Source organism: Thermobia domestica, chromosome 2 (assembly GCF_964235325.1).
Source record: "Thermobia domestica chromosome 2, izTheDome1.hap1.1, whole genome shotgun sequence".
Lineage (NCBI taxonomy): Eukaryota > Metazoa > Arthropoda > Insecta > Zygentoma > Lepismatidae > Thermobia > Thermobia domestica.
In genome coordinates this window covers 282,765,973-282,793,446 of record NC_137455.1, presented here as the reverse complement: position 1 = coordinate 282,793,446, position 27,474 = coordinate 282,765,973, and the positions used below count along the sequence as shown (strand labels likewise).

The following is a 27,474-nucleotide window of genomic DNA, read 5'->3' as shown; positions in this document are numbered from 1 at the left end:
CATATTTCATCTACATACCATCTTGGCTTTAGAAAAATTCAAAGTTAAACGATCTTAATACCAAACTAAACTTTAACAAAATTATACTTTGTAGGTTGGGTATGCTTAGTATAGTTTACGTGATGGAAGAAAAAATAATTTAGAAAAAATCAGTTAGGAACTGCTATTCGTTTTCAGATAAAGAAATCAACGCGAAGCAATGCAGTTATTATATCTTGGGCACTTCCTTCAAACCATCTGTTCTACACAGAAAACACGAAATTCATCATCAGATCACATCAGTTCTCTTAAATAACAATAACCGTTTCATATAAACATACCTTTATTCAACAAAGTGCTGTAACAACAATAAAAAGTAGCTGCATGCGTGAACACACTATACATTCGAAGAGAAACATCAAGCAGCCTTTGTGAGGTTCTACCCCTTTTCTAAAGACTGCTGTCATACCTCATTTGAGTGTACAGCATATTCAGCATAAAACTACTCTTTACATATATAAAATTCAATATAAATTCGATCGTTGTACAAACATCAAAACTTTTTAAAAGTACATAAATATCAGGAGGTATGAGTTATGTAATGCCGTTTTAAAGAATCTTTTTGCACTATTGTCTTTAAGTAATATAACATCTTTTAAAAAATCGATATAGAAACAAATCAGAATTAAATTATAACTGCAAGTTCATGCTTTCATAATATTCATAGTGAAGCAGAAGAATTTGTCACGGTATTTTACATTTAGAAAACAATATGATCGATTAAAGGAAAGCATTATTTAGTCTTTTGAGTTTGATAAATATTTTACAATTTCATGTGGAATAATGTCATCGTTATAGTTGATTTTACAATGGAAATGAATGAAGATCATAAAGCTACTTTCTTAGTCAATCCACAATTTTTAACCTGTTAAATCAGTCTTCGCATTTGACAATTATTTTATCAGTAGTACGGTGATTTAGCCGATCATGGTTTACATATATTACATACATACAAAACCCAATTTAAATATTACTGTACATTCAATATTTCTGTTAGAAGATAAGTATTCAAATTCAAAATTACACCTCATGTAATCTTACTTCATTCCATACATTTTAAACTTTTTTTTTCATAAAAAATCAAACTGTGCTCAATCTTATTGACTACTTATTTCGCCTAACATGAAAAATCCAAATGAGATTATTTCAACAATGTCTTCTTTTCCACAGTAACCATTATTTCGAATTCTGCTATTTATGAAAGAAGTTGAACCCTAAATTAAATAACCATACAAAAGATATAACCAATATACTAAATCGTTAATAAAGATTCCATTACAACAATGATGAAAGTATTGTTAGTCATCAGATTTAAAGCTTTGTGTGTGTTTACATAATACTGCATGACGATGACTGGTGCTTTGTAACTTCTCGTATCTCCTGGCCTTTAGCGACATCTTCAACCACATCAACCACCTCGTCAAAATCAGGGAAGGCCATCGTTCGTAGTTTGGAATGAATTGTCTTTCCATTCACCAGTACTTCAAACGAAGCTTAAAAGAAACAGTAATAAGTTATTAAACGCAAATCTACGTAATACACTTGAAATAAGATAAGTATCAGGCAGTTAAATTACGTAACATGTATACTACAATTTTTGTATTATTTAGTAACAGAAGCACACTCGAAGTATGTACATGACCTTACGTCAAGCTTTCTCGTTCCAGTGGCTCCTTGCTAATGTTCCTTAATTTTCGGTAGTCGGTCAGTCAACTTCTTTCAAACTATCTAGATAGGACAGGGGAGAATTCTCTCGGATAGGTTTACGCTAAAAATATAGACAGCACTAATACTTAAATTTTAACACCTAGATAATTGTTAATTTAAAATTAAAATCAACTAAATGCACATGTATAGAACAATCACTGACACGAGAAAATAGCATTTTTCACACAAACTGTATATAGAAAGTTATTTCAGATTTGTGGTAACAAATTTGATCATTAGCTAGCAGTACGCGTGAATATGCCCGAGAAGTTACTGCGGGTAGTTCGAAAGTGCTGTATGTTGATTTGAGAAGGATGCCCGTTCTATGAGTAGTCATATGGGTAAAAAATTAAGAGCTTCTGAGAAATCTACATTTATGTCCTTTCCGACATTCGTTATAGTTACATTCTAATAAAGAAACATTGTATTACAAAAAGTTTCCGTGTATCAAAAAAGGATCAGCGTTGTGTTGAATCGCAACAAAACGAGAACCGCTTATGTTGTTGGCCCCTGCAATACTGGACATCGGAGGCTCGGGTGTATCTTCTATGTACTGCAAAAAGTCCGTTCCTTGATGCGACGTGAGAAGAAATCATTATCTCAAAGAATAACAAGGACAGTACAGGATTCCGCCGCGACTCTAAATCGCATACTGCTGAAGATTTACATGTGGTAAAGAAGCATAAGGTTCGAGTTCGTATGCTCATATCATATATGAAGATGAAGACAAAGTCAAAAACTACGCGAACGCCATCTTGCAGGGAGAGGTGGAAGACTGCAATGACTCTGGACAAGGCATGGGTGTATTTCTCGGAATATAGCAAACAAAAGAGCCATGTTCTATCGTCCTCGTGATTCCAGAGGTCATTCTGACTTGATACGTGAATGTGCGGAAAGTTTTTCACGTGGCTTTATGGTTGTTGGCGGTTACTATTATAATGGCAAACTTACGCTACACAGTGACAAAAAGACTGAAATCAGTGCAGCCTACCCCAGCAGAATAACATTTTAGAGCCACTATACCGCTATGATATTCTATCTGTATAGGACAAGACGTCCAGTCATACGGCGAAGTCAACGTGACGTACAAAAAACGGATGGAACGTAAGACGGAAATTCATGGATCCCCTTAACAGACATTCCTATGAATCCCCTGATGCATCACTAGGGTATTACTAGAGTTGACTTGGATATTTCCAGTATACTACGGTGGGAAAAAGCTACGTACGACTATATGCTGTGATATTTAACAGCCTGTAAAATATGTTGAACCAAAATTTTCTTCAAAATATTAATAAAATTAATGAACAGAAACTAAAGAGTTAAAATCGAACAAAGTGTTTTAGGAACGTTATTTCCCCCAGAATGCCTGTCATAATTCACTTTATTTGTTTGTGTGTGTGTGGGGGGGGGGGCTTGGCCTCTACTTACCCCTCACACCCAATCATTTCCTCACCTGGTTCACCGTATTAGCCCACATATATTCAGACTTTTTTCACATTCGTTTTACATGTGGTACAGAAAACACTTAACTAGAACACCAATTAATTACAAATACCAAAGGGTACCATGTTCAATGTTCATGCTTACACATTTAGATGTGCTACTGTCTTGACACTTCACAAATATTAAGTGAATAGACACTGCATATAAAATCAGATAACATTTTCAGGTTACGATTTGAGTGACTCATGCCATGCATTTCTGTTTGCATTATACTATAAATAGTGTTTTCATATTATGAACACTACTTTTTTTTTTTTTTTTTTTTTTTTTTTACTAGCTAGTTGGTCAGTAGCCCTGTCACCACCTACACCCAGATGATGTGGCTGCCATGTTTAAATTCTCAGAGAGAATTTTAACATTTCTCCAGTATTACAAAATAATTTCCAGCACGTTTTCAGTATTTTTAGTACCGATACAAATTTCCAGTATTTCCAGTATCAGTAGGCACCCTGATCCCCCATGGATTTTTGTTAGTTCCGTTGTTCAAAGAGCGCACGATTGAAGATCTACGAAAGGTTTGTCAAGAGGAATGGAATAAATTTGCTCAAACTGTGCTTCAATGCAGTCACTTTTAGGGGAAACTAAGATGCAAGGTGGCAGCTAACCGACAGAGTTTACATATCGAGCACAATCTCTAGTAACATCACAGAAGCTGGTAAGGATGCCAAATTTGTTACCATAAACCTGAATATAAATAATATGCTTTTCTTCCTTCTTTCTTTGTCGTCGTCTGTAAAGATTTGTGAGTGTAAAAAACATTGTAATTTGTAATAATAAACTGTTGATCAAACTTGAAAATTATTTATTGAAACTTTTACTTATGTCTGTGTAATGTCATCGCATGTTGTAAGTCTTTATTTATGTTAAGAGAGTGACAGTTTGTACTATGCAGTACAACACTAACTATTCCATTGTGCAAAATGTGTATACAATCTCATACGTGTGTATAGCTTAACCTAAAGATCTGAAAAAGCTAGAATAGTTCCCTCAATATTTCTTGACCCTTTAAGGTACGGGTAAAGCGGAAGTTTCCTATTTCTTCCTTGCTTTTTAATTTTTCTATCTCGAATTGCCCTTTATCCTTCATAGAACAGCATTTTTATGCCGAGTTTAGCTATTAATTTTCCTCATTCAGAGGCAGATCAGGGTTCAGAGTTTACTGCAGCTCAGATAGGAACAGCATATTTGCATTAGAAAGAACACCTGCAAGTTTGTTTTAAACGTAACTGAGCAAGCAGAAGTGCTGTGTATGAGTAGTCAATCAGGATGCTATCAACTTTATCGTCCACTGGGAAAACTAAGCATGTTCTTGAAAAGGGGGATATGAAGCTTGGTCAGCAAATTTCATTTAAAACAAGTATTTGTAATAGAAAATGTTGATATAGCCATACGCTTACATGTTCTTTCACTCTGGTGCTGATATTCTGTTATCCCTCCACACGTTCCTCTACATTCGCAAGTGACAAACTTTTGACTAACATTTCCTTATTTGTAAAGTATTTTCATTCACTTTTCGTAAACTTTTCCAACGTTTACTGATTATTTCAAAGCTGATTTCACATTCTACTTTAGAGAAGTATGTTTTAACTAGTGGTGGGCACAAAAATTGGTATTTCGGTTTTCTCCTAAAACCGGTTCGGTTTTTCACCGAAACCGGTTTCGGTTTTCTTCAAAACCGGTTCCTGTTTTTCCCAAAATTTGTTCTATTTCTGATCAGAATAGTGTTTCGTTGTTCTCCGGAAACAGATTCCGTTTCCACAGAAATAGTTTTGTATGTTTTCCAAAAATTTTCACCGAAACCGGTTTTGGAGAAAATCGAAATGTCGGTTTTTCGAGTTTCGGTTTTTCTAGAAACCGGTTTCCGGTTTTTATAAAACCGGTTTTGCCTATCCCTAGTTTTAACTTCCATGATACTTCTGAGAACTATGGTAGATCAATTCATGTTTCTCTTTCAGGGTTTGTGGGAATTGCTGGTTTCGTGTTAGTCATATCATTATTTTGTATTTCCTATTTCTGTAAAATTATTAAATTTACTTGTTGTATATACAAGCCTGGCAATATTTAGGATATATATAAAATTCCATAAGAATTTTGCTGCCTTCTTACGTTGCTATCTACTTGCCCTAGTGAAATAATAATAATAACAATAATAATAGCAGCAGCTTATTCATGCATTGGTTTTTTAGCGTGGTTTTCCAGCACATTTTTAGTCACGAACTTACTGTTTTTCCTACAAATGGTGAAAGTAATTCGAAAACTTTTCTTCTTGCTGTATATTTTGTTAATGAATCTATTCTATTATTTTTATCTAACAGGTGCTAACCCACTGAACCAGTTAGGCCGGGTAGGTCATCTACAAATACATAAAATTTCGTATATTTTAATTCATTTATCTGAGTTATACAACGTTTGCAGATGCCAGAATGAGAGAGAGAAGTTCCCATCGGCAATCATTCGTTTCATACTTGTTTTCCGAAAACGACGTAGTTTATTTCTCTACACATTTGAAATAACTTTATATTGTTCTTAAGCTAATTTTACACTTTATATTGTGTAAAATATATTAGGTACCCAAAAATTATACCGCATTTCTGCGTGATGACAATACATCCCTTTCGAACAGATGGGAACTTCAAACAACATTCTATGAGTTTGTATACTTGGAAGTTTGAACTGAGTACAAACGACGAAATGGGAAGAAAATTATGCCAGAAATTCAGCAAGTGTTTTATGAACGAATAGTACCGTGCTAATTTAAAATATTTTAAAATGGCGGTGAATTCCTATAGTATTGGACATATAGAAGGCAGACAACGAGGCACTAAAGATGGCAAAGTATTTGGCGCTTTTGAAAAAACATTCCACTGCACTGCAGAAAACAATGTCAATACACCCACCGGCTTCAGAACCTATAGTGTTGGCAATGTATCTAACTTGTTCTTTCAGTCTGTTGCTGATATTCTATTTCGTCATCCCTACACATATTTCTTTATATTCGCAAATAACTTGATAAACTTCTGATTAACATTTCCTTCTCTGTGAAGTAATTATAACAGCTTGTTCGTAACACTTTCCCAATGTTCACTGGTTACTTCGAAGACGATTTTAAATACATTGTACTTTTGACAAATGTGTATTAACTTCCATGACATTCTGGGAACCATGGCACATCAATCCATATTTCTTTTTCAGGATTTACAGGAACTGCTTGTTCTGTGTTTATGAGCTGACTGCTGTTGAGAAAGAGATACGAACAAATGACTTATTTGTTTGCTGTTTTTGTTAGGGAAAAAGGGCTGTTTTGGGCTAGTGCTTAGGAGTGATGAGAAGTGAATTCTTTATAATTTTCCACAGAGCCATCATCAATACTTGCCACATGAACTCAACCGTTTCTAAACAACCAAGAGCACTAATGTATCAACAGAAGGGTAGATGCTCGGGATAAATGAATTTAACCACCATAAATGAATTTAACACAGCTTCCGACACACATCACTCAGTTATAGAAGAAAATTTCGAAGACTATGTTCCATGTTTGTTGCCTGCACAAAATTCAAACTCTACCGACCACTTTGAGACACTTGGCTTTTCCATCTAATCATCACAAGGATTTCTATAACTCAAAATGCTTGCCACAATTTCATAATCAGTGATTTCTTTTTGTCATAAGAAAAACAATTATTTTATAGAATGGAATGAATTTCACTTATATATTTTTTTTCAATCACGTTAATTTAAATTTTAATTTGTTACACTGAAAGTTCGAAATTCGTTAAAATGAAATATTTTATACATTAAATAGGGAGAAGTTAAGGAACCTAAAAATATTTTCACAAATCTAAACCCTTCTTCACACTGGTGTTATTTACATTACCATGACGAAAACTGCGCAATACACAAAAATGAAACTACAATTTACAGGTTAGCTAAGTTAAAAAGATTATGATTGTATTCCGTTCGTTTAATTTAGAAATGGACACTTACTCTTCCTGCCCTCCTTGCCAGAGACAACCGCTGCGGGAACACGGGACTGAATTTCCTCCGCCAGTTCCTCATAGCGGGCCCGGTAACCTCAGGATCCACTGAAAACAATGCACAAATAGAATAAATATTACATTATAGCTCACAACTAACAGTTCTGAAATTTGAAAAGGAGTTACTGACTTGTTACAATCATAGTCTAAAGTTTCTCGGAGCTTCTACTACATACAATTTCCATACATAATCGCAAAGAAATTTTTTATTCTAATCGTACAAAATATAAAATGTTTTACGTTACCATTATATTCATATCAATTGTTTTATTTAAGTTTACATTTACGAAGTTTATAAAACTGTAGAGACTGTTATAATTTATTAAATTTGCAATTAAAGTTCTACCTATTTTTAGTCTCATATGTCTCAAACAAATGTTTCACAGCTGTTTTTAAAGGGTAAGAAAGACTAGATTAAACAAAGCAAAAACAGAAAAATGCAACTGGTTTGCAGGTAGGCCTTAAGGCTGGAAGAAATTAGTAATAAATACAGAACACATTCGGTCGTATTCAGAGTCGTTCTGACGTTTGACTAGAGCCATACTAAAGAGTTCGACTAACATGTTTCATGCAGTAGTCAGGCCCTTAGTATGACACTAATCACACACGAAAATGACTCTGAATACGGCAGCTTTATAACGAACCAATTAGTTCAATGCTAAAGTGGAAGGAAACACACCAACCACAAAATTCACATATATGTAAAATGTTCCTCTAGAATTATTTGTTCGTGACAGAATTGCCAGTGTTTATGAATTGATAATGGAGCAAAATATGTAGCCAACCAGGGATTAAGACATTCAATCACTAATCATATTAACAACCGCGATTAGTAATCACGCATCTAAACTCGATTTGTTTCTACATCTTTTCGTTCTCTTCATACGTTGTACAAATTAATGAAATATGAAAGGAGAGATTGTAAAAATTAATTAAAAAAATGATGATAATACAGAGAAAATGTGAATCCGTGTATGTGGATCAATGTTGTTAACGTTAGCTGTTTTCAGTTAAATCTGACGCTTTTAGAATCGTGACTAGTGACGAGAGAAATCAAAAAATGCTACAGGTTTCGAAAGTGATATTTCAATAGGAGTTTCTGTTCTCTTTTTCTTTATTGCTAGGACAGGCATATTGCAGACGCTCGCAACTGTGTACAAGAGAAATTGTAACTTATAACATGTAAATGTTAATCAAATGTCATTTCCTTCTTTAACTGCTTTTGTATCGGTTGGTATTTCTTCCTTACCTTTTATATATATGTAAATTTGTTTCGTGCTATGGTGTTCTCTACATACATTTGTGATTAAACTGGGAAGCAGGATATTCACAGAAATATAAAAAGATTGGTTAAGTTATTCAAATTTCAAAGACTGAGTGTCAGGTCCAGATGATTAGGATAATGCTGTTGTGATTGTTTATTTCTATATCACGAAGTAATGATACACTGGTAACAGATACTTACTCCACTAAACAAGCCCAAGACGATGATTTAACATCAATACAGGCCTGTGAAGATTTTGTGGCACGAAATATGTTATAGCAAAAAAGTCAAATCTAATGCTCTGATTGCAAACCCATTAGTTGTTTCGTCCTATTACATACAGATTTTGTACAATTAATACATTTACATACCATACGTAGTGTGTTGTATTAGAATACTGATTTCATTAGCATCTGTAGAACAGTATTTTATATGCTTAAACATTTTTTTTTCCTGTAGTGTATTTCTTTATGAATATGAAATCCTCAGAATGGTCTGTTACCTTCAAATTAAGTTAGGGATGATGAAGCAACTTGTCAATGCGTTGGATATATGTGGTACTTGTTTCCAAACTCTAATTTAGAGAAAGAAAAAAAAATCTTGTCCAATGGAAAGTTTAAGGAGAACGTTTTTGATCACCTGCAGATTCGCAAGCTTATGAAAGATTCTGCGTTCAAAAATAAGATTGCCATTGATTTTCAGGCATGGGAGGACTAGTTTATCGATGCTTTCAATAACTTTTGGGCAATGTCCAACACGACCGATGCGAAAAGATTGTAAAAACTACGATATTAAAAAAAAAAGAAGAAGAAAAAAAAGACACTGGAATGTCATGTCAATTTGAAGTTACGTTTCCTTCAGTGCCAACTTCGCTACTTCTTATATAGCTTAGGTGCACTGAGCAAAGACAGAGAAAGACAGGTTTCACCAGGATACTAAAGAGGGAAAATGAGGTATCAAAAAAATGAAATGAAATCTTTAAGTTTTACGTCCCACGGTTATGCCGGTTAGGCTAAAGGAGACGGTGATGATGAGTGATGAATGAAATGGTGGAATGAAGAAAGTGGGAGGAAACGGGAGAACCCCGAGAAAACCCACGCACACGGTGTTTGTCCACCACAAAGTTCACTTGGCGGGGGCTGGGATCGCACCCGGGACCCCAAGCGCCAGAGGTGAACGCTCTACCACTGAACCACCCGGCCCCTAATGAGGTATCAAGGTCAATGGGACGACGTGTCTATGATGGAAGTTTGATGGTGTTAGTGCGAGAAAACCTGTCTGAAGATTACAAACGCCAAGTCAACATTGCGCACATTTGGAACTGCACGACAAGGTAAATGATTTGAATTTGGTGAGTTTACAATACCTTTAAGCTTCTATGAATGTTTTATATCTGTTTCCACTTCCTTTCTTTGTTAGTAGTCCTGTTACAAACATTTGATAATGTCATTGATACTGAATATTTATTACAAATCAGTAGGTTATTAAATATTTCCGCTACTCATTGAAGAAAATCCTTATGTCATATGGAAAAACAGTTGCTAGATTTGAAATCAACACGCCTATTTTATTTTATCCCGCAAAGCAAAAGTTTCAATTCACAGGCATTTACTATGCACTTTTAAGTTTTAAAAAATAATTTCTTAAGTACACAGACAGTAAATAACTGAAATATTATGCGTCTTTTTAATTAATAGTAGGATTATGGCGATATTTTCAACCGCCATATTTTGTGGTGGAATTCAGGACGTTTTGTTCTAAAATCTTGCAGAATTTCGAGTGATCTCAGGAACACTGATGTAAATAGGAAGAGAAAGAAAAAAAAAACGTTTTAGCTCAGAATATCAGTACCATTTGTATTGTTGACAAAATACTGTACAAAGTGCTAAAACTGTAATGTGTATTCCTACCCACATCCAAAAATCAGAAGAGAAAATTAAAATAATTATTATGCAATGAAATTATATTATAACGCAGTTACGTAACAGAATAGCCAGAACCTTGTTTACTAACCAAGCCCCTATGCTCTCTCAGTCATATTGTACATCATAAATAGAAAGTTGTACACATTAACTCTGGTCAAAAGTCAATGAGACATTACATAAAATGCAACAGAACTTAAAACTGTACGTATCATGAAGTATTCCGTCTAAGACAAATAAAAACACCAAGCCTCCCAGCACGACACTGAAAAAACATAAGACAGTTTGGTTTATACAATAGAATATTATGCTCTGAAGCACAAATAAATAAATAAATAAATAAATAAAAATAAAATAAAAAATGTATTCTAAGAAAAGGCCACCTTCATCCCAATAGGCAACTGGAAATGAGATTTAGATTAATACAGACTAAGAGTATACATAACCTTTTGCTTTTTGAACTTAATAGACCTGCTGCATTTTGGGAAAAAAAAAAAAAAAAAAAAAAAAAAAAAAAAAAAAAAAAAAAAAAAAAAAAAAAACCTGAAATAAATGACTTGATTTACTGATTAAAGAAAAATGGTCAACATATTTCCCTCTCAAATAAACAATGTAAAAGAATTTCATTCATCATAGCTCTGCAAATAATATATATACATTTCTAACAGCTGTTATACAATATAAATTTCAGGCCTTTTCCAGTTCATAAATAATGTCCTGGATCTTCACCCTTTTTCTGCTTTCCATGACTTTCCCGCTCGTTTTCACAACACACTTTTATTTGCAGGTTTTAAAGGACGCGTGGGAAATCTGCATATTATGTACAGCAATATTGGAAGCTACTAGGAAAGTTGGTGAATACCAACACACCTCAATGGCCAGCCAATACTGCTGAAAGAAAATGCTGATACAGCTTGCGTTATAAGGAACTGGAGCATGGCAAGGTTCCTCAGTTAAGCTTGGCTGGGGAAGAACAAGCACATAGGAAATAAAGAAAAAAGAGGAGGAAGGATAGAAAAAAGCAAATTAAAAAAATATAAAAGTGAGAATTAGTGACTAGTCCTTAGAAAAAATGCTAAGACACATTCAGCATATTACTAATATGTAGCAATTTAAATCATCACTGAAACTGCCCTTGGCTTGCACTTTTGGTTCAATGACTGAAAAATACAAGATTAAAATATAGGATATATATATATATATAGGGTTGGAAAAAACCCGTTTTTTTTAAAAATCCAACCCACCTGAGCCCATATAGGTTTTTTCGGGTATTTTCGTTTTTTTTTTTTTTTTTTTTTTTTTTTGGAAATATTTCAATGTTTTTGAAGTAAAAGTGTTAAAATGTGATTTATATTTCAAGACTGTCATTATCGCAACTTGCAACAATTTTCTGTTCACTACTGTTTTGAAAAAATGGTCGCCATTTTGAAATTTTACATTGGATCGCTGAGAAAATCTATACAGCAAATTAAGAATGTCTCTTGCTTCTACCCTCCAAATTTCAACTTAAATTGCACCCTGAAGCGTGGATACCCGCTAGTTTAAAAAAATGTCCGCCATTTTCAAATTTTATGTTGGCTCACCGCCAAAATATAGATACGGCTAATTTAGAGTGTCTCGTGCTTCTACTCTAAAAATTTATACTTAAAAGACCAAAAATTGCATTCTGTAGGGTAGATACCAGTTATTTTTTTAAAAAATAAAAAGCCGCCATTTTGAAATTTTACGTTGGTATACCACCAAAATCTATACAGAAAATTTAGTTTGTCTCGTGCTTGTACTCTGAAAATTAAACTTAAAAGCCGAAAGTTGTACCCTGTAATTTGTGTGTGGTATAGGCAGACAAACGAAGAAATGTAGATCAAGTCATCCCAGGAGCCTTGGTAACGTTCGCCAAATATGAATACCAATATATTAATTTAAAACAAAGGTATAATTTATGTATTATAAAATAAATGTTTCAAAATGTCTTATATGGCAAATATTTTCCAGTGTAAAATAAACAGTTTTATTGTTGAAGTTCACTTCCGATACTTTGCGAGTTCAATTACGGGAATTTCCCTAGCACTAGCAAGACGGTTCTTTCCCGAAAATGAATTTAAAACAATTAACAAAGAGATAATTCATATTTTATAAAATAAATGTTTCAAAATGTCTTAAATCAAATTAAATATCTTCCAGCTTAAAATGAATACGTAGTTTTATTGTTGAAGTATTCAGTTCCGATGCTTTGTGAGTTCAATTGCGGGAATTTCCACGATGGGTTTTCCCCAAAAATGCAGCTTTCATTACTGTACATCGACTCTTGCACTAGTACGGAAGTTTAAATTCAGTACTTGAAATAGTAACGTTACATAGTCTTCGGGACTCCGAGCATTAAGCTACTTAAGTTTAAATTCGACAAGAATTTTTATGCTATTCCTGATGTTGATTCTACAGAATGCTTATTTGAAGAGTAGCAATATAAAATTGTATATTTTACTTCAAATAGGCTATAAACACAATCCATACATTAATTTGCTCTATAATTATTTCAAGCTAAGGTAAGCTTTTTTACTCATTGAATGCACTCAGAATTGTATACAGGTCTAACGTTGAATGTTGTTGTATACTTTAACATAAAAGCATCTAATTCGCCCAAGGAAAGTCCAAAATCTGATAAAAATCACTTTCAATGTGATCACCTTAGTTGTATCAATAATATACTAACAAAAAGCTCAAAAATCCAGGTGAGTTTTAAATGTCTTTTTTCAGGTTGGTCCAATTTCGGGCTTGGCCCACTTGCGTAAACCCTGCATATATAGAATATATTAAAATTTGCAAAATATAGGAAAAAGTAGGAAAATAGGACAGCTGGGAGGCCTGAAACACACAAATATAACACGAGAAAAAGAAGCATTATTTCGGTTAGTTTTAATTACGGGCATACTATAAAATCACTAAAACTAAATTGAATCATCAAAAGCGATCTCTGCCCTCTACCACCAATAGTCAATTCTAGCGGTAATGTCTGCTGCTGGTAGTAGTTGCAATGATCACTTTTTTTTTTTTTTTTTTTTTTTTTTTTTAAGTTTAGTTTACCGTTCCTCGATTATGCTTTACGGTTAAGGGACACAGTGATGGTGGCAATGAACGAAATGGCAGAATGAACCAAGTGGAAGGAAACAAGACAACCCCGAGAAAACCCACGCACAGGGGTGTTTGAAATAGTGTTTAATCAATTGAGGATACAGCTAAAAGAGAGATCTTGTAGGATTGAAGGCTTATTATTGGCATTTTGCTTTTTAATGAAATAAATATTGGTAACACGAACTTTGTTCTTTTATAAAAAACTCATTAAATAGTTTCAAGACTCACTATCAAATAACTGTTGGTGTGTAAGACCGGACAAGCAACACATTTACTATCACTGAGAAAATAAATTACACGGATACATTATTGAGTAACTTTGCAGTTCAGATCATATTGTAGTCAACGATGAATTTCAAGACATCATGCGTAAGGTAAATATTAAGATGAATTAGAAATGCACACAGTAATTTTGGGACGTATGAGCTACACTGAAAAAGCTCAATTCAGATGAACACAGATCTGTAATATTGTCTTGGACAGATTGTTGGTAAATGTATTAAGTTTCTTATTGTCTTCCTGCTGACAATATTGATAACATGCTTCTATGGCTTTAAATATATGCCGCTCCGGAATCCAGCAGCTATCTTTACTAGACGGCTAATGGAAGGAATGTGATGTATAAAACTGATCAGGGCAAATGAAACCTCACATACATTTCGCAAACACATACATACTACATACTGCCCAGGATGTACACTGCAATTTGAAACAGCTGAAAGTTATTATCTGCTTCAAAGGCATTAATTGAGAATGCTGCAACATCACTGGTACTCTGCTTACTTTGATCTTGTTTATACTAATGGGCAAAGACTAGTGATTTAGTCTTGTTCCAGCAATTATGTACCTCCTGGTACATTCATTCTTGACAACTCAATTATTCCTTGGTCTCTCTCTCTTTCTCACACATACACACACAGACACACACACACACACACAAAAAAAAAAAAAAAAAAAAAAAAAAAAAAAAAAAAACTCGATGCCTTTAATATTGTCATTGCAAAATTTAAAGAGATCATGTTGAGTTAATATTTGGTTACCCAAAGGACTGTAAATTAGCATACACTGCTATCCGTTTTGCTGTTCCTCCAATTCCATCACAAGGAGATTTTCCAATGGTTTGTTCAACGGAAGTTCCATTCGGCACTAATGCCAAAGTCTTCTTACAGACATAAGTAGACGAAATTCTTAAAATTCTTACATTTAGTAGACGATACATCACTAAAATAGTAAATACCTGATTTATCTTATCTTCATTTCCAAATAATCAGTCATTACAAAGAAATTCACAACAAGGGCATCATGACAAATGCAGTTGCGCATCACATGTGCTCAGTCTGAACAAGTTCTTTCCTACCAAGGAAATCACAAAGGAATGTAATGTAGTCTGGCTATTCTCCCAACGGAATACCTGAACAGCATTTTGAACAACAAGTGAGTAGTTCTCAGCAAAATCCATCAATGAAACTGAATTATCTTACAGATTTTATTTCAGCTGCTTAAGGTATACACTTCAATATTTTGGCACAAAATTGCTTGTCAAACCGGAAATTTTTAACAGAAGTTCTTCTGTGAAGTCTTTTACAGATGTCTGAAGTACCTCTAACGTGTTCCTGTTAGTATAATCCACTGCTTGTATTCTATCATTTCTTGTCAAATAAGACGCAAGGTCAGATTTTCGTTGGCATTGTTCAAACAGTTGTAACATACAGTATTTTGATTCCAAACTGTAAACAGTTCTCTTGATCCGTTTCTTGTAGTCGTCTTTGATTGGTGTTTCTGCAACCAACAAATTTACCAGAAAGCTATCCAAGAGAGGATTACAGTTCAATTTCACCTGAAACGGAATTGACTTTTACTATGTAGTTCATATTTGTCAAAATTACTTTGAAGATTCCTTGTTTTCATTTTTATGCTTAGCTTTGTAATTGATAAATGCATACTTGTAATTGTGTATTTTTAGTCACAAAAAACCAATTTGCACTGACTTTGCCTCATTTTATGCCCACTGAACAAAATCAGTCATTTGTAAAATTATTCCAAAGTATCATGTAAGTAATAACTACTGAAACACTTTTTTATTCATTACGAGACATGGCTCTACATTTAAATTATATAGCGTCTGAAGCCTAAAGTGTGCTCTTTCTAGCTGTAGCAAGAAGGTACAGTTAAGATATCCTTCCTCCCACCCGAATATACTTAGAATTTTGTATCAAAAACTTTCTGATCAGCTTTACAAGTGCATATGTTTTGATGGAGATAGTCAATCGCTATTGTACGTAATTTATGGACAGGATAGGTGGGTATCACACTACCAATCCTGGTTGCATCAGCATTCAACAAGGAGTTATGATAGGTTGAATATAGACTCTCCGATTTTTTTTTTTTTTTATCTCTACTGAGATATGTCTGAAAGGTTAATCAGTAATATACTTTGATGCATCTCAAAACTTGTCTAGGTGTGCGAAAACAGAGCCTTGTATGTATATTACAACTTTCTAAAGGTTTAGGCGAAGTTGGCACTTTGGACCCGCTGCGTTGAGTAAACATGTATAAGTTTTCAAAGACAATATAAAAATAAGAATTATGATATAAAGAACAGTTTTTACTAAAAAGTAGAATGTATATATGATCAATTCTCGCGATACCATATGAAAATTCTATTAGGGGATTTCAATGCGAATGTAGAACGAGACGATACTTTCAAACCGATTAAAGGGAACGAAAGTCTGCACATGAAAAGTAACGACAACGGCGTTAAAGTCGTGAACTCTGCAATGTCTGAAAAACCTTATCGTGAAGAGTAAAAAACTCCCAAACTGTGACATTCATAAATGTGCTTGGACTTACCAGATGGAAAAATACACACTTACGCTTTAGTAGATAAAAGGAAACAGTCAAGCACAATTGATGTTCGGTCATTTAAAGGAGCTGACCGTGACACTGACTACTACCTGGTACTAGCGATTATAAGCGAAATTATCGTCGAGAAAAGAAAATCTGGAGGAGGGTGAGGGGAGAAAGAAATACCAGAATGAAGTGTTGAATTAATTCTCGATTTTCGAAAGTTCGGAATTCCCTAGTGTTTAGGATACTTGGGTTAAAATTAGGGATAACATTAAAATTTCAGCACAAGAAAAAATAGGGCGCACATAAATACATAGGAACAAACCATAGTTCCACCAGGAATGCACTAATCCAGCAGAGAAGAGAAAACAAGCAAAACTGTCTTGGCTAAAACATTTGAACGATCAAACTGCACAAAATATCGTTGATATCAGGAAAGTAACTTCAAAAACTTTGAACAAAGAAATGTGATTTTTTTTTTTTTTTGAAAGCTAAAATTCTTGAAGATAATAGTAAAAACAAATTCGGGACATATATATACGAAGGTAACAACAAATATAAGAAAGCCTATCAACCTCACGCGTATATATCAAAGAATGCGGACGACACAACTCTCACGGATACAAATAGTATTTTAAATGGATGGAAAGATTTCCTGAACAGTTTGCTCAATACGCAGCCAAAAAATAATATACGTGAAAAAAGAGAAATGCATACAACAGAACCGTATATTTCAGAACATAACCGAAAATAAGTAGAAATTGCTATAAAGAAATTAAAGAAACAAAATCTCCGGATGTAGACAAAATTCCGCCAAAGTTAATTTTAGCTGGAGGCGAAATATTGTGGAACGTGATACACAACCTCATTATCCTAGTCTGGAACACGGAAGAATAGCTACAAAAGTAGAAACAATCAATCACTGTCCCAATTCACAAGAAGGGCGACACAACTAATTGAGTAACTATCGAGACATCTCTCTTTCGTCAGCATCCTACAAAATCCTCTCAAACACACGGTTAGCAAGATTGATCCCATACGCAAATGAAATTATTTCAAATGATTAGTGTGGATTTCGCAAAATCGACCAATTATCGACCAGATATTTACCATTCGTTAAATATTCAAAAAGAAAATGGAGCGCAATACTAGGTACATCAATTAGTTATTGATTTTAGAAAGGATCACGACTCTGTTAGGAGGGAAACATTGTATAACATTCTTACCGAGTTTGGAATACCTAAAGAGCTAGTTGGATCTATTACAAGGGTCTTCAAGCTTGACCGGGATTTTCGTACATAAATAATCGATGAATAGCCGGACCATGATGAAACTTGCGGGTGACGTAATGTATTTCTTCTCGAGTAACTAGCGCCCGGGATGACGTATTTGGTGCATGCGCAGCAGTTTCAGCGAACATGGCGGCAAGTAGTGTGTATGTGGCTGTGGAACAGCGGTGTGTAATCAAATTTCTTGTGAAGGAGAAAGTTAAACCAGCTGAGATTTTTCAGAAGATTGCAAGCACAGTATGGGGAACAAACGATGTCACGGACAAGAGAGTACCAATGGTGTGAACAGTTTCGCGAAGGACGGGAGCTGGCGACAAATGAAGCACATGGACACATTCGACCGACTGCAGTCACACCAGTGAATATCGCACGTGTTGAGCAAATGATTCTTGAGAACCGGAGAGTAACAGTGTGGGATATTGCTGCCGAGGTGAATATCAGTGTCCTGGGATTTTGTCTGGAAATGTCATTCTTCTCCATGACAATGCCTGCCCTCACACGGCCAATGTGACAACAACAACTGGCCGAAATGCGCTCGGAAGTTCTGCGCCATCCCCCATACAGTCCAGATTTAGCTCCCAGTGATTGGCTGCTAAATCACTGGGAGCTGGAAGCACCGTTGCCACAACGATGGGAACGGTGCCTCGACGCGCACGGAGAATACTTTGAAAAGCTGACATAGTTTGGTGCTTCTTGTGCTATCTGTTTCCTCTGAAAAAATAAAAGTCCCGGTTAACCTTGAACGACCCTTGTAAGATGTGTTTAAATGATTCCCACAGTAAAGTCCGAATAGAAAAACATTTGTCCACAAATTTTCACGTCAAGAATGGCCTGAAACAAAAAGATGTAATATCGCCATTATTATACATTTTTTTTTCTCTAGAATACGCTGTAAGGAAAATGAAAAATAGCAACTAGGGCCTAGAGTTGATTGCCACTTACCAGGTTATGGCTTATGCTGACGATGCAAACTTAATAGGAAATGATAAGATGACAACAGAAAGAAATGCAGAGGTTTCATTAAACGACTGTAGGGACATGGGTTTAGAAATAAATGTAGAGAAACCTAAATACATGGAAGTTTGTCGTGATCCTAATACTGCAAATTATGGATAAGTTAAACATCAAATTAATTTTCGGCGAAGTGAATGTTTTCAAAAATCTACGATCAACACTAACAGACCAAAACCATATCCACGAAGAAATTAAATGTCGACTGAAAGAGGGACTCCATGTTATTATAAAGTGTTTCATATTTGGGAATCCTGTTTAAGAATTTAAAGCTTAAAATATATTCAAAGATAAATATGCCTCTTGTACTGTACGACTGCAAAACATGGTCGCTTATTTTAAGACATGGTCGCTTTTGAAAGTACTTGAAAATAAAAATCCTAAGGCGAATATTTGAACCCAAGAGGGACAGGAACGGAGAATGGCGAAAAATTCATCATAATTTACACAGTTTGCCTAACATTGTCAGAGCTTTCAGTCTACGAGGCTCAGGTGGGAAGGTCAAATACACAGACCAGAAGGAAATAAAAACGTTTTCAAAATTTTAAGGGAAAAATAATCGGAAAAAGGCTATTAGGAAGACCTACACGCAGGCGGGGCGACAATATTGAGATGGATCTCTCAGAAATACAAAGCAGAAACTGGATCAAGTTGGCTAAGGACAGAAGAAACCAGAGAGCTTTTGTAAATGCAGCATTGAACTTCCGGGCTTCCTAAGCCATAGGAGTTAGTTACAGGCCATAGAAACGCAATGTCATTGAAGGTATTGAACTGACATTTTGTGCACAATCACCAGGGCTTGAAAAATCTTGCTTGCAAGTACATTTGCTAGCAAAAAAGCCAGACCGTTTTGCAGTCACAGTGTTTATACAAATAAACAAAAATCACTCTGCGACACAATAAACATATCAATACTTATATATATATTGGCATGTCTCTTAACAAATAAGAAAAAAGAGTGATATCTGCTATTTATTCTTAATACTTAATACTTTACTCGCTGAATGTTAAAAAAGTACTCGCCACTGCCGAGCAGACGAATTGAATTTGTCAAGCCCTGATAATCACCCAAAAGCTTACAGAATGTTATTAAAAATTTCATCAGATTTGAAGATAGTCGAGCTGGGATATCTCTGAAACTATGGAATGACCTGTACGCGAATCGTTTTTCATCAGGACAAATCTCCAGTTTTAAATCTCGACAGGGAAAATTTAGATAAACAATGGAATTCTACCATTAATAATTTCACTTAAATAATATAAAAGTTAAAAATGAAATTGACTTTGTAGATGATTGAATCTCGAGAAAATGGCTAAACCATTGTAATGGATTTTGATATATAATGTTAGTTATCACTACCTTGAATTGGGATTTAGACATACCAATTTGATTTTAAAAATGCGTATCCTTAGGAGTACGGGCATAAGTTATGCGAAAAATTGAGTATCTCAAGAAACCGCACACTTGGAAAGATCAAACTAGGTACAAAAATTACAAATTCACGAACACATGTCCCAGTGCTTTTTAAAATTCCCGTTTTAATGCGGGCATTATACTGTATACCGGTATGTATAAAAATGTATGTACGTACGTATGTTGCAATATAACTCTGAAATGGCTGGAGCACTTTCAACCAAGCTTGGTACACATATTACTTAAAATCTGGAAAGGAGTACTGTAGAGGTAAGACCCTCTTAAAATTACACGCGTAGGGAAAGTGGAAGACAAGAATTACCGAAAACTGCAGATATTAGTGTCGAATCCATAGCTTTTGGGATCACTAAGATAAATAATGACACTAACGATGCTGTTTAAACCCAAGTTCAGCCCCAACTGTTATCCCTGAGGAGCGAAGGAAATGTTGAAATATAGAAGTAAGCGAAAACGGCAGATACCAATGACGAATCTATAATTTTAGGTGTCGCAGAGACTAATGGTCACACCCTCGATAGTGTTCAAATTCCAGTTCAGCACATAGGGAGGTAAAAAGAAGTGGAAATAAGAAGTCGAACTGATCGAGATTAGTGTGGAATTCATAGTCTTCGAAGTCTTTAAACCAGCGTTTCCCAACCTTTTTCAACTTGCGGCACACTACGGGTCTAACTTGAATTCTCGCGGCACACTCATAGGATAATTATTATTATTATTATTTGTAAATAGAAAATACCGTCGTATTTGTTTTGTTTCATTACTGACCTTCTTCTCACAAAGAATAAAGCTCGATCACTGGTTTTCCTCCATCGTAAATTATACTTACTTTTCATTCAAATTAAAAAATAGAAAACAATTCCAATGAAATATAGAACTCAGTCTTTTAAAAAAATACACTTTCTTCTCCGAAGAATGTATCCAACCTTTCACAAGGAAGATCACTAAATTACGAACTAACAAACAAATCTCTTGTACTTTTAAAAGAGAATTGCGGTAATTTGTATGAGTGTTTGCTTTGTCGAAAGGTTAGAATGAGATTTTAAAATTTCAAGTTACGAAATAATCTGTAACAGGGTGTCTACTGGAATACCAGAAAGTAAATTCATGACTTTTTCATGACTTTTCATGACATTTTCGTTCAAATTTTCATGACCATGGCGATAAAAATTTACCATTAGTAATAATAAACCCCTACCATCAGTGGTGCATCGGTTAAGATGAAGATCACATTATGTTCTTATTTGTCTAATGTACATAATGTCGATTAGCTGACAACTAATTTTAAAATGCAAGAGCAATTTAAAAGGCAGTAAACAATTTTTTTTAGTTTAGTAAAAAACATTTCATAAAGCTTTATATGTAAAAAATTAGTTTACATAGTCTGGATACTTTCATATACTTTTAAGCTCTTTCCAAAGTATTCATAATTTTAGGGGTCGCTGAGATAAATAGTGACATTTTAATCCAATTCAACTTCAAGGTCATACTTTACTCTCTAGGAGTGAGGTTGGGAGAGGGGGGGGGGGGGCGAGATTTTAAAAGTAATCAAAAACGACCGAAATTAGTGTTAAATTCATAGTTTTCAAGGTCTCTGAGTTTAACGATATCAGTTTTCATGATGTTCAAGTTCATCGTCACCCCTTGGGGTGGGGGTAGGAGAGGAAGACTTTTTCAGATAAGATAGCTAATTAGTAACTACTGTAATTGGAGCGAATTAAAAACATTAACATATTTTCTCGTGCTTGCAGGAACTATGCGGGTTGCTAGTCTTAAATATCACTTATTGTGAATCTTAAAGAAAGAATCAAATTCTGCCGCCTTGTGCTCATACTTACCTAAATACCGACCTGCTCTTACCAGTGAATCACTCTATACTGTATTTGAAATTTTAATTCTGAATATAATTATCCATCTAGCAGAAATTTGTCTGAAATTAAGCAGTCAGAGAACTGCCCAAAGACAAAACAAATTATAAAAGAAATTCGTTTTTAAAAAATAGATCATCAAATTTAAAATCTGCAAACTCAAACGAATAATATTATTTGCATAAGTCTAAAGGCCCAAAAATACACAATTTAAATTTCTTAGAAGTAAAGAAATAGCAGATCAGAAAGTTGGATAGTAAAAAGTTGTTACTATATTACAGAGACTAGAAGATGAAATGGGGAGCAGCTAGGAAGACAGTAAAGTACCAGTTAGCCAGCACTAACTGGTGGGAGAAATTCTCACAATTACTGACCTGATACAACTGTTTCAGTACATGCAGTATGAGGTATAAAAGTATGAAGTATAAAAATATACTCTGAGATTTCAGATTTTCATGACCAGTTGGGTAAATAAAGGACTTTTTCATGGCTTTCATGACCACTAAGCAAAATATATGACTTTTTCATGACTTTCATGACTTTCATGACCAGTAGACACCCTGTGTAACAATGAAGAAACAATAATGGTCATAACAATTATAATTAATACTTTTTTCAACATTAAAAATGAACAGATAAGTAACACAGTGTGAAACTTATAATTTATTAACATGGTTAGTATACGTCACAATTTTAAATATTAATAAAATTCTGTTTTCGAAATACAATCTATGTAGTAGTAATGTATGTACAATAATATATTACAATTACAATATTTTTTCATTGTAGAGGTTCATAGTAATGTGAAATTTAAATACATATATTTCCTGTCTTGCAATTAGTTCCTATATAATTAATAATTTTGTTTTCATTTCCCCGCGGCACACCAGCGGCCCATTCGCGGCACACCAGTGTGCCGCGGCACACCGGTTGGGAAACGCTGCTTTAAACTATTAGGTGACAATCCGGATGACATTTAATCACAAGTTTAGGTAAGAACGGGCATCTTTGGGTGGATCACGAATTTACACGGTCAACGCCAAAAGCGTTGCTCATACATCTTTCTTTCTTTATATATATATATATATATATATATATATATATATATATATATATATATATATATATAAACTACATGAGCTGACATAAATTATTGAGCACTTCCTGTAGTGCTAAAATGTTTAAATTTGGCATGATTGTTGTAGCTTTCCGGAACTAACCGACAGGAAAATTGCCAAAAGTGAATATTTTTTACTTTTAGGGGGTCTAAAGAGCGGAAGAATTTTCTCATGTTATTTAAATGTGCCTAGGAGTGTCTCAAAGGACGCTAAAGATCATGAAAAGGCAGCTCCAGAACCAACCTTCTTTATCAGCTAGGGAATTAAAAGAAAACAATCCTGCCTTGCTTGGTAATGCGTCCCTTCGGACGGTGCAGGAGAAAATTCATGACGACTTAGGGGTACGAAGTTACAGAGCTCGCCGGAAACCCCTTCTTACAGAGAATCATCATAAAAAAAGACTGGCGTTTTGTAAAATATATGGTACCTGGACTGTTAATGACTGGAAAAAAGTATTGTGGACTGATGAAGCCACGCTTTTTGTCAGTGTCAATGATTGCCAGCGTATGTACCGTCCTCCTGGTGCTGATCCCACCCTTCCTCAGTACACCTGTCCATCTGTAAAACAACCTGCCAGCATCATGGTCTGGGGTTCCTTTAGTTATGGTGGTGTAGGGGAGTTAGTTATTCTCCCTAGAAACCAGACCATGAATCAGTTTGTCTATTTCGAGCTATTAAACGATGTTGGAATTGTCATTTGCAAAAAGTGGAGCGTCTTTTTTTATGCAAGATGGAGCTCCTTGTCATACAGCCAAAAGTGTGGTATCTTGGCTTAAAGATGCTTCTGTCCTACTTTTGAAGATTGGCCAGGGCAAAGTCCAGACTTAAACCCCATAGCAAACCTATGGTCTTATCACGAAGAGAGTTTACAGGGTAGGGACATCTCTACATTGCCTCTGCTGGAAGCTGCCATCAGGCAGGTTTGGGACAATCCGCCACTCGTTACCCTCCAAACTCTCGCCTTGTGTGTTCCACGTCTGAAAGTATGCAAGAAGAGGAAAGGAGGTTCAACAAAATACTGACTATTCCGTAAATATTCTAACTTTTATTTTGTACTATGTTCGGTGTCTTTTTATTTGTGGTTGTAGCTTTCACTTGTGTCGCGTCAAACTTTCCGCGTGAATATATATATATATATATATCGTCGTCTGAGATTCAACATCGTGTATCTCCAATTTTGGCGAATTTGAGTTTTTGATATCATTAGAATCAGTATATGATAGCGCACAATCTGGAAAAGTAGTACACCTATATTACAACAAGTAACCCTGTTATTCCCTCAAGTAGCCGTGCATAATGAGGCTAAAGCTAGTATTTAAGCAGTTCTTTCTCTCCTATAAAATTGGTGAAATGTTACTTACGCGGTATTGAATCTTAGACGACGATATAATATATATATATATCCGTGTGTGTGTGTGTGGATGTATGCGTATGAATGTATATCCAGCGTAACTTAGGAACGTCTGGAGCAATTTCAACCAAACTTGGTAGACATACGTCTCAAGATCTGATAAAAAAAAAGAAAAACAGAAAAAAAAACATATGGGAGTAAAACATCCCAAGGAGTGGGATTTGGAAGGATTGACATGTAAAAAATATCTAAAACGACCGATATTAGTGAAAAAAATGAAATGAAATCTAAGTTTTACGTCCCACGATTATGCCGGTTAGGCTAAAGGAGACGGTGATTATGAGAAATGAATGGGAGGAAACGGGAGAACCCCGAGAAAACCCACGAGCACGGTGTTTGTCCACCACAAAGTCCACACGGCGCGAGATGGGATCTGACAAGGGACTTCAAGCACCGGAGGTGAACGCTCTACCACTTAGCCACCGCACCCCCACCGATATCCATAGTTTTCGGGGTCGGTGATATGAATAGTTATACTCCTAATATCGCTTAAGCCCAATACACTTTAAAAATAACTCCAAGAAAAGATTTAACAATTTAATGTGCCGCACAATTTTACCGGTGCCAAGTATAAATGGAATTATGTTACTTTCTCACTCTGCCCTCCGGTTTACCTTTATGACAGCGACAAAGTAATTCTGCGCACAGACAAAGTGTGTGCGCATGGTAACTCAGCATTTAGTTCTAGAACTTCAAAAGCGGTTCAATGAATTTAATGCAGAGCGTGTTAACTCTTCTTTCATAAATAATTGCATTTTGAATTCGGACATGAATTGTTTTCGCTTTGCGGCTTTGTGCGGTTTGAGTTTGAGAAAAAAAAATGTAATGGTTGTGATTGCAGGATAAACGTATGTCCAAAATATGTTGTGAGTGGCGGATTCATAGTTTCTCATGTATGTTTTAATTTTAATTGTGGTCGTTTAAGAAAACATATTTCTTTGCGTAATGGAACAATACAAATCTAAGCACTGGACAAAGTTTTTTTTTTTTTTTTCGCTGCTGTTACAAATTATCAATTTCTTATTCACGAATGTTCTTCTGATGTGGGTTCGTTAAGTAGAAAAACTGTCCGATTGGCTTACCTTTTGCCGGGAGGTGTGTTTGGGAACTGTTGTGCGGTCGTCAAGTGGTTTAATAGGTGAACCTGGTTGTCATGTGGAGATAGACGAATCTTTGTTCGGTCGAGAGAAATATAACCGTGGAAGGGTGAGACGTCAGCAAAGGAGGATTGTTGGGGTGTGTAGGGAAACTGGTGAATTTTTTTTACGTGAATGTGGATGTAATTCTAGATCTGCCGAAAGTTTATTTGAAATCATTTCTCGTCATGGGCATCCAGGATTCGTCATACTCACCGACTGTTAGAAGGGTTGTTATTCTTTGGATAAAGAAAAATTGCAGCATTTAACTGTAAATCAGTCGTTGAATTTTGTAGATCCGACTACTGGAGCAAATACACAAACAGTTGAAGATTTGTGGTCGCATTTAAAGCGTAACCTTGTATCTACTCATGGTTCAGAAAACTTAATGTTACACTTCGTATGGTATTGGTGGCGTCGGAAATTTTGTGATGGTTTGTCCATTGGAGAGCAAGAACTTTTATTTGTTCGGCATGCTGGGTTGCTGTATCATTAATGGTAAGTAATGTTTCATTTTTTTTTTTTTTTTTTTGGTAATATTTCGGAAGTTTTTTTAAGATTATTCCGTTTTCTCCAGTGAAGCTCCTTTTAGCGGATGGTTTGGGAGATATAGCCCCCATGTAGATTAGAAAATAATCGTAGAAAATGTATTACAAGTTACTTAATTTATTCTACTGACGTTCTTAGTGAGGGGTGGGGGCGGTAGCTCCCATGTAGACTTGAAAATAATTGTCGTGGATATTCTGTGTTTTCTGTTTAATTTTCTTAGTTGATCAATTAGATGTTATTGTGTAATATTGTTGTTAATTTCGTGTCGTTAGGTTAGGTTATGTTTAGTTAGTGTAGAAGCTGCTTATTATTTTAACTGACATGAATGTGTTAACATTAATTCATCTCATATGGTTTCCGGATTAGTTCAGGAACCCATTCTCAAGTATGTTTTGATTCTTCGGAGTAGTCTGTAGTAACTTCCTCGTAGCAGGTTGTCTGTTTCGAGAAACTGATCGAATCGTTCTTGAGAACTGATTCCTGAACTCTTCCGGGAACCAGGTCAGATGAATTGGTTTCAGTCACTGGTCGCCATAAAGTACAGTATTGCCCCCAACTTATCCCTACCCTCCTAATTCTATTCTACTGCCCCTTTTAAAGCAGTATTACTTATCGATGCGTAGCTGAAGCGTGTAGTGTAAAGTTGAACCTAAATCTGCACTCACAATATACTACTATAAGAGGTCATAACAATTACTGTTTTACGCAGAATATTTTTTAAAAAAATATGTAACTTCATTTCTCTTACCAATATTCAATATACACAGCTACTCCTGGCGATCTAAAAAGTCCTACAAGTTTACTTCCCATAGAACGAAGCATAGTGGTTTTTGTCCCAAGCTAATCACAACTACTATCTGTATTAAATTCCACTATAAGATTAATTTATCCAGGCAAAACAAGTCTCTCGAATTCGCGGTTCACTTAAATAAATAAAGAGAGCAGAAGTTGTACTAAATACTCTAGTATTTTGTCTTACCAGTATTCAATCTCTACCGTTACAGCATTACTCATCTTGATACAGGACTTTTAACACTAATACAGATCAGAGACGATACAAAGTATTTCTCACTCACAAAATATGCCACGATTAACTTCAATCAAGCAGAAAACGAATGATGCCTTTTGAATGTCATTTGTTTCGTACCGACCTACATCCTGTTCTGCAATGATGCCAACCACGATATATAGAACTTCCTTCGTGCCACAGACCAT

At 35.1% G+C, this 27,474-nt stretch overlaps 1 long non-coding RNA gene across 1 annotated transcript; it reads right to left on the bottom strand.

Moving 5' to 3' along the window:
* Positions 1–304: 304 nt before the first annotated feature.
* Positions 305–27,474, bottom strand: LOC145679442 (uncharacterized). Its single transcript, XR_014130490.1, has 3 exons — positions 27,336–27,474; positions 7,237–7,334; positions 305–1,532 (listed from the first exon to the last, which is right to left on the bottom strand). It is a non-coding gene; the product is annotated as an uncharacterized LOC145679442 (long non-coding RNA).